The sequence below is a fragment of the Limulus polyphemus genome, unplaced genomic scaffold (genome assembly GCF_000517525.1).
Source record: "Limulus polyphemus unplaced genomic scaffold, Limulus_polyphemus-2.1.2 Scaffold810, whole genome shotgun sequence".
Taxonomy (NCBI): Eukaryota; Metazoa; Arthropoda; class Merostomata; order Xiphosura; family Limulidae; genus Limulus; species Limulus polyphemus.
The window spans coordinates 263,561-273,223 of NW_013666420.1; the positions used below are offsets into that span (position 1 = coordinate 263,561).

General features: G+C 32.2%; 1 non-coding gene across 1 annotated transcript; it reads left to right on the forward strand.

Annotated features, from left to right (window-relative positions):
• The first annotated feature begins 4,052 nt into the window (after positions 1–4,052).
• Positions 4,053–4,124, forward strand: Trnah-gug. Its single transcript has one exon. It is a non-coding gene; the product is annotated as a tRNA-His (tRNA).
• The last annotated feature ends 5,539 nt before the right edge of the window (positions 4,125–9,663 follow it).

Consider the following 9,663-nt stretch of genomic DNA (forward strand, 5'->3'; position numbering starts at 1 on the left):
CGGATTCGAACCCGCGACCCTCAGATTGTGAGTCGAGCGCCTTATCCACCTGGCCATGCCGGGCCTTTACAAAAGTAATATACAAGTAAGTAAGTTAAGGATGAAGATGGACTAATTACAACCAATCATTTAATAAACTTATCTTAGTCTTAATATGTGATATATATATATATTTAATAAGAGTAGGTTAATAATTTTTCTATATAGAGTTTATTGTTTTATGTATAGTGAAATATGGGAACGCTATAAATGTATCGATTTGAAGCTTACCAAATAAATTCATCAAATTATAGTCAAAACCAAAATAAATATATTACATCTCAGATATAAGGGGATTCTCTTCCAACAAAATACCCTGATAGGATATTCTGAATAACTTTCTCATACATTTTGTTCACATTTGATAAACATTTGTTTGTTTGTACTTAAGCATAAAGCTGTACTATGGGCTATATGTGCTCTGCCCACCACAGGTATCAAAACCCGATTTTTAGTGTTGTAAGTTCGCAGATATACCATTGTGCAACTGTAAAAGGGAAGTATATATTGACAGTAATATTATTATTGGTTGTAGCTTGTATTTATTTGTGGACTGTCAGTGTGACCTTATTAAGAATTTTGTTCTTATTTTTTATTAGCTTTTCATAAAAATGTTTGTTTGTTTGTTGTTAAGCACAGAACTGTCTGTGCTGTGCCTATCATAGGTATTTGAAACTGCGTTTTACCAATATAAGCCTTTAGATTTACCGCTGAGCCAACATGGGATGTCATAAGAATGAAAGACATTGAAAGTCTCGACTTTTATAAATTTGTAGAACTTTTCGTGCGTATTAGGAACAAAGTGCTGTCATATCAAAATAAATTATATATATTTTTAAATTGTAGTTTGTCTCAGACAGGAATTTTATATAAAGACTGATATGCACACAAAAATTTATTTATAGGCACAACATGTAAATACGTCAGAACGTTAGCTCTTTCGGTTTGAAGCCACAACTCTTACTTACGTTAAAATGTATCCGCCAAAGACGATCGTAAAATCTGTACACTTTCGGCATTATTTCGAGTGTTTTTATTTGCATTTTTGTCGTTCTTTTACGTTAGTCTCAATAACACAGTAAGTAGTTTGATAAAGAAAACATACGTAAAAACATTCAGTGTTATTAGTTGTTAAACTTACTTGTTTAAAATGTCTCATATATCAGAATTATTCCACAATATTTCACCATGTTGTAATCATATATTTATATGAAAATATCATACATAATTATTCAAGAAATTCAATAAAATGTGTAAATTTTATCCTCGGAGAATTATCTCTAAAATACATGATTCCAAATATTTAAAACTCAACTTTTAAATTATGAAAATAACACCAAAAAATGAGACATGGAAGTTAGGTAAAGCACCAGCAGATGTACTGATATCTGGGGTCTGAATAACTGAAATTCATAAAATGCTACTCATAAATATCTATTTACTAGCAAGTATACCAGGCAAAGCCGAACATAAAGAGTGATGTTATAAATAACCACGTGAGAGGACATACGAAGGACTTTGCTTGAATTATGAAGGCTACATTCAGTGCATTGTAAACTATTTGCTCATGTAGAATTAACGAATGCAAATTATACTTTAAAAAATGGAGAACATGATTAGGATATATTGGTAGTAAATCAAGATGTTTCCGCTATAACGAATAATAAGAACTTATGAGTGAAAGAAGAGTGTAATAGTATGTCATTACACTATATCTGCTATATCCAGCCTTCAGCCTGATACCAGTTTGTTTTATTTATTTGTTGTTAAGCACAATGCTACACAATGGACTGTCTCTACTGTCTCCACCACGAGTATCGAAACCAGGTTTTTTTTTGGCGGTGTGAGACCGAATTTTCCCACTGAGCCACTGGGTTCTTCTTCTTGTTCTTTGTCATTAAGCACAAAGCTATACAAAGGGCTATCTGTGCTCTGCTCACCACGGGTATCGAAACCCAGTTTCTAGCAGTATAAGTCCGCAGACATACCGCTGTGCACTGGGACGCCCGATATCAGAGTTCATCAGACCGACTGATATACAACAGACACAGTAGTTGTCGAGTCGCTATTTATATCATCAGTTATTTCGGTGTGAACTAGATTAAATTGGTAAAATGTAACTTTTATCAACCATATACAAGTCATTACACACAAGAATGTTATCCTTCTAACACTACAATTTATATCATCAGTTATTTCGGTATGAACTAGATTAAATTGGTAAAATGTAATCTTTTATCAACCATATACAAGTCATTACACATAAGAATGTTATCCTTTTAACACTACAATTTATATCATCAGTTATTTCGGTGTGAACTAGATTAAGTTCGTAAAATGTAACTTTTATCAACCATATACAAGTCATTACACATAAGAATGTTAGCCTTTTAACACTACAATTTATATCATCAGTTATTTCGGTGTGAACTAGATTAAGTTCGTAAAATGTAACTTTTATCAACCATATACAAGTCATTACACATAAGAATGTTATCCTTCTAACACTACAATTTTTTTAGGACCACATTTGAAAAATATCAATTCGATTGGAAGTGTGTAACATTCACATATCAATGAAGAAACATTTGAGGTAATTCTAAACTCTGTTCTGAACTTAAAGTTTCAAGGTTTCCCTAATTTTTTTTAGAATTTCATGGCACTAATTTTATATAATATTTAAAGTTTAGGTAGAATGCTTGGTAAGCGAAGTATGGATTAACCATCAACGAAATCACATTGTTAACCAAGAATAAAAAATTACCTGCTTTACGTTCAATTGATATAAGCTCCAGTAATTCTTAATGAGAAAAACATCCAAAGTAAAGCTTATATACATATTCTAGAATTTAATACAAGGACAAATCGGAATTTAGCTTAAAAACATCTACAGATATTCAGTCTTAGTGTTTTGATGGATGGACTACAGACACTGCCCGATATAAAATAAACACTGCGAAAAAAGTTAAAACAATATTGTTCTTAATATCGACTATAATAAACACATGTCTATAAACAAAGAAAAAGTTATTGTAACTACAACACGGAAGAAGTGTCTTTCGGATGTAGTTTTTTATGTACAAGTACTTCATAGTGTATATGATTGTCTAATTGATTGTTAATGTTTTACACAATTTCGCTAAATTAATTAGGTACTAAATTGCTCTTGGTCCCAAATAATACAAATCAAACAAAAAGTTCAAATTAAATCGAATTAATTCCTTTAAATAATGTATTTGAGTGGTATTAAATGAGTGGTATTAACTAATTCTTTTGATCAGTTCCTTATGTCGATGTTGTAAGAGGCAAAAAACAACAACATAGAATTACTCAATATAATGCAAATGTGAACACCACAGGTAGTGAAGGATATGAAACGTGAGGGTAATTTGAGGGTATTGTTCTACTTTATCTCCTTGGTATATAGACAAACATGGACGTCGCATGACAATAATCTACAAATGTTATAAACATCGAGAATAGCCGCAAGTTGAACGCTCAGTAATGTGGTGTTGGCTGAAGACAAAACTAAGCTCATCGGAATAACTATGTAAATAAGGAAACAGAAATATATTAAGCGCTGTGATTGTATAGTGATTAGGACATTACGTAGGGGCCGCAATAACCAAAGTTCAAAGCCTTCTCACGGCAGTTTTTTTTTTCTAAATAATTTTCATCTATTTCCGGTTTTTAATTTTAGATCGGTATTACAATAATAATCTCTTAAAGAAGAATTCTGAAGAATCTCTTAAAGATTTATTATATATTTTTATGTTCCCCGAAACGTTTAACCCGCTTTGCTTTATACCTCGTCAATTTATTAATAATATAATAATACTATGTAAACACGATTAGAAACTCATATTTTGTGGTTTCAGTGAATGTCCTATAACCTGGGTATATAGATAAACACGGACGTCGAAAACAGCCGGAAGCTGAAAAATCAGAAATAGGTCATTGGCCCAAGACAAAAATAAAACTCATAGGCACAACTAAGGATACGAGAAAACAGAGCCGTGATCGTCTAGTGGTTAGGACATTGCGTTGTGGCCGCAATAACCCAGGTTCGAATCCTGGTCACGGCACAACTTTTATAGTTCTCATTTATTTCTAATTTTTTTCCTCAAATCTGTATTAGAATAGTAATGAAAATTAATGCATCTATTAAAGATGTTTTACGTTTCTGTTCTTCCCGAAACTTTTAACGGGCTATGCTATACACCCAGTCAATTTATTCATAATGTAAATTAATATGTGATCACGATTACAAAGTAATATTTTGCTGTTACACTGAATGTCCTATAAACAATAGAATCATGGTATATTATACCTTATACCTTATTCTGATCTATCTTATGTAGTTATATGTTATAAACTAATTATTTTTTTAGAGAACGTTAAGTCTCATCTATAGCTCCTTGAAACAAAACGATGATAATAAACTACACACTATATTGAAAACTGTATTTCTTTTGTAAATTTGAACTTGCCTCAGATAGGACAAATATTCTAGAATGAAATTGGTACGTAAAGATTCAAACACACACATACACACGCTTTTCTACACTATATATGTACTAAACTGCTTAAGAAAAATTGGACTTAAATATGGTTGTGGTACTATATTTCTCAAGCTAGTGGCTTAGTGTTTCTGTCCATGCTACGAAATTCACTACGAAAAAATTGGGTCTCGCTTTCAATTGTTAACTTTAAGATCAGAGTGATTGTGTTACCATCGGGTCAAGTTTGGCTAATTTGTTCGTATGTGAAAACGAAAAGATTTGCTTAGAAAGCCTTTCAGATGAACAGAAACATCTGATTTACAAAAGTTGTGTTGATGATACTTTCAAAGTTTTTATTATTTATTATTTTTGGATCATGTCAACCAAAACGTAAATGTGATAAACTCACAGCTGAAGAGCAAGTAAACTCTCTTTTTGTAGACATTAATGTCAGAAACAAAGTTAAATTAAATTGACAGTTATCACAAAAATAAGTTTATCAGTCTATAACTTAATTTTAAAAGTTTTATTCAAATTATCTTTAAAATTAACCTCGTTTTCATCCTATTACAGTTGTGCAATAATATTATGTATTATCAAAATGAACTAATTAAAATCTAGACATTGTTACTGAAAAACGGCTTTCCGTTGAAAGTTATAAGTTGTGTAATAAGAGCTTATGAGTCAAAGTAAAGAATAATATGTAACAATATATCAACTACAATTTATCTACAATATCCAATGCCAGACGAGGTCTTTCGCTAAATGTCAGGTTTATCAAGCAGACTCGAATATAACTGACACAAAAGTGGTTGAGACTCTATTAATGTTATCAAACTGCATATTGTAAACTAAATTAAGTTGGTAAAATGTAATAACTATCAATGAATCATTTAGAAATCACAATTAGGATAAGAATTAATAACACAATTACCTATTATTATTTATTTTTATATGAATTAACTCTACTCTCATTCAGAAGAACTGGCGAACCAGAACGCTAGACTTACTAAAGTACAATAAGACAGAAACACGACACCATCGGTGTTATCATTTACAACACGCCAGGTTGTCCGACCTGTGACGCCAATAGCTCAATGAAAAGAGTAAAAAAGTAAGCCCCTCCGTGAAACAGCGGTATGTCTGCGGATTTACAACGCTAGAAACCGGGTTTAGATACCCGTGGTGGGCAGAGCAGGTGATAGCCCTTTGTGTAGCTTTGTGATTAACTACAAACAAAGAAACATAAGAAAAGTAATTAGAAAATATTATTCACAGATTGGCGTTAGAATTATTTTTACAACCACAAATAGGAATTCGGAGTTTATTTAAAGTTAAAAACCGAATTTCTGCTCTAAAACGATCGTGTATTATCTTTATGTATAATTATCCGCAGTGTGAAAAAAGGCTATACAGGTTCAACAGCTAGAACTTTTGAAAGACACAACAACACAAAACCATAGGAAATGAAGCAAAGTCCTCAGTCCAACTACATGCTACTTAAGCTTGTGGAACGCCAGTAGACAACTAACATTTTCAGATAAAGGGATATAGTTTGAATGAAGAAACACTTCCGATCAAGGAATCTTTATATATATTAAACTACTTAAACCAGTTTTGAGCATCAATCAGTATGTTACGCCGTTACCTATGTATACGAGCTTGTGTAATTTGACCGATCCTGTAACCACCAAATAATCATGAAACCATACAAAATTTGTCAAGCTTTTAATAAACATTACAAATCTGTTGTACACAAAATCAGAATTTTAATAAAATATTTTTACTAAAATATTTGTCTGTGAATTTACGGTGTCACTCTATCTCAGAATCTGACTAGTCTGAGTGCAAAGTAATTTCAGAAAACTTAAGACCTTATCACCAAACTATGAACTTTGTTAATATACTTGTTAAAAATGTTTTAGTTTAATATAAATTTATTGCAGTTTTCTGAACATCATAACTATTATAAGCATAGTGCTGGTGTGTCTGCTAGTAAAATTCTTGAAATGCATTTTAATTTGGCAGCCACTTATATAAAGGTTGTTGCAAATGATTAATTAGTAACAGAATAACAAATCTTATTAATAACGGGAGAACTGTTTAAGTTGAATAATTATTTTAATATTGTTACATAATATGACAAGTAAATATTATTATGACTAATGGGAAATATGGCAACCAGATGAAGAAAATTCTGAACATGATGAAACAGGAAACGTTTTTAAATACAATGACTCACGGAAACATTATGAAAGGTAATGAATCAATGAAATATTGAAAAAAAGATGAATCAATTGAACAAATATTCGTCAAAAAGTAATCAGGGAAATATTCTTAAACGTCAATAAATGAAACGAAATAAAGCATTGCAATATAATTTGTCCTATTTAATAGAAATCTCCGGAGATATAGTGGTTGTATACTGTAAAACGTCCATTTGATAACGTTTTAACAAAATAGAGGTTTTGTTAGCTTAACAACAGGTGAATACGATACCTAATTTTCAATTAAATAGTTTATTGTAACAAAGACACCTGCTATTACCTATCTATGTATCAATGTAAATAAAGAAACAAAAATCATTATGATGTTCTATAAGAATGTTAAATTTCGGCACTTCTTTTGAAACTTTCCATAAAATGTAAATTAAATTCCCGGAGAACAATCGTAAAAAAATTTGTTTGTTTGTTGGTAGCTAAGCACAAAGCTACACAAAGGGCTATCATCTGCTCTGCCCACCACGGGTATCGAAACCCGGTTTCTAGCGTTGTAAGTCCGCAGACATACCGCTATGCCACTGGGGGGGGGGGCAGGTAACAAGTTTCCGAACAAGAGAGATCTGTAATAACCACTATAAATAAACATATTATAAATAGGCAGGATTACAGGGTTACTTTTTTTTTAAGGTGAGATATAGAATACACACGTCATTCACAATAATTAAGTAAGACTTTCTTACCCCCCACCAAACATTTTGATTCCAAATCCCGACTATGATATTGTAACTGGTTTAAAATAAATGTCATGTTTTTTTTTTCCTTTATTACTTGTTAAGCACAAAGCTACATAGTGAGTTATCTGTGCTATGCCAATCACAGGTATCGAAACCCGATTTTTAGCGTTAGAAGCCTTTAGACCTACCGCTTAGCTACTGGGGGTATAAATTTTCTGGATAAATGGATCTAATGAACCTCCATACAAATTTGGGTGACGGTCCATCCACGTCCTGTGAAGAGGTTACGTGGACAGACAAACAGACAGTACTATTATATTTATATAGTTATATATATTTTAAAGTCAACATTTGTATTATATCTTAGTTATCACATCTGTTTTTAATAGATCTCTCTAGTTGTGATGATGATCATGTCAAAAATCAGACCATTATTAACAACTATTCAAATTTTTACTAGTAGTGTCATCTATCCAAATATTTCGCTTTCTCGATGGAAAAGTGAGAGAGAGAGAGAGAAAAAATTATAATTTAATGAGGATAGGCTCATAACAGGAACTAATAAAGATAATACAAAATCAAAAAGGCTTAGTATGGTCTGGTGGCAAGGGCACTCAAATCACAATCTGTATGTCGCGGGATCGAAACCCGTCGCTAGTCATCCTTACCCTCTCAGCCGTGTGGGCGTTATAATGTGAAGGTCTATCCCATTATTCGTTGGTAAAGAGTTGGCGGTGAGTGGTGTGGACTAGCTGCCTTCCCTCTAGTCTAGCACTTCGAAATTAGGGACGACTAGAACACATAGCCTTTGTAAATGTATCACAATATGAGCCGCCTAATATATCTTATTAGCAATTAGCAACACAGCCAATTAGAATTGAATATTGGCTTTTCTGGTTCAAACTTTAATCGGACTGGGGCTTAATTAATTTGGAAAGCAATGACCGATTTCAAAATAAACATGTACGATATGACATTTGTAACAAAGATACTGTACGGAAACAGACCTACTCGCGATAATGACAACAACGTCCGAACAGTCGCTGTTCCGGCTTAGCAAATTGAACTTTAGAAACAATAATACCGAACCTTACTTATTTTAGCACCACTTTCATAATTAATTTATGTGGCCTGATTATGATCACGTGTAAACATATATATCACAGACAGATTAATACACAGGTGGCTTAACTTGTCAAAAGTTAGACAGATAAAATAGGAATACGGTAATGTTTAGATCTTAACATTTTCGTATATAATAATGGATTAGCAAAACCTATTATTGTCGGATTAGCAGAACTTGTTATTGTTGGATTAGCAGAACTTGTTATTGTTGGATTAGCAGAACTTGTTATTGTTGGATTGGCAGAAACTATTATTGTCGGATTAGCAGAACTTGTTATTGTTGGATTAGCAGAAACTATTATTGTTGGATTAGCAGAACCTATTATTGTTGGATTAGCAAAACCTATTATTGTCGGATTAGCAGAACCTATTATTGTCGGATTAGCAGAACCTATTATTGTCGGATTAGCAGAAACTGTTATTGTTGGATTAGCAGAACCTATTATTGTTGGATTAGCAAAACCTATTATTGTCGGATTAGCAGAACCTATTATTGTCGGATTAGCAGAAACTGTTATTGTTGGATTAGCAGAAACTATTATTGTCGGATTAGCAGAAACTATTATTGTTGGATTAGCAGAAACTATTATTGTTGGATTAGCAGAAACTATTATTGTCGGATTAGCAGAAACTATTATTGTCGGATTAGCAGAACTTGTTATTGTCGGATTAGCGGAACTTGTTATTGTTGGATTAGCAGAAACTATTATTGTTGAATTAGCAGAACTTGTTATTGTTGGATTAGCAGAACTTGTTATTGTTGGATTAGCAGAACCTATTATTGTTGGGATTAGCAGAAACTATTATTGTTGGATTAGCAGAAACTATTATTGTCGGATTAGCAGAACTTGTTATTGTCGGATTAGCAGAACTTGTTATTGTCGGATTAGCAGAATTTGTTATTACTGGCTTAGCAGAACTTGTTATTGGTGAATTAACAGAACTTGTACTGTTAGATTAACATAATTTGTTACTGTTAGATTAACAGAACTTGTTACTGTTAGATTAACAGAACTTGTTACTGTTAGATTAACATAATTT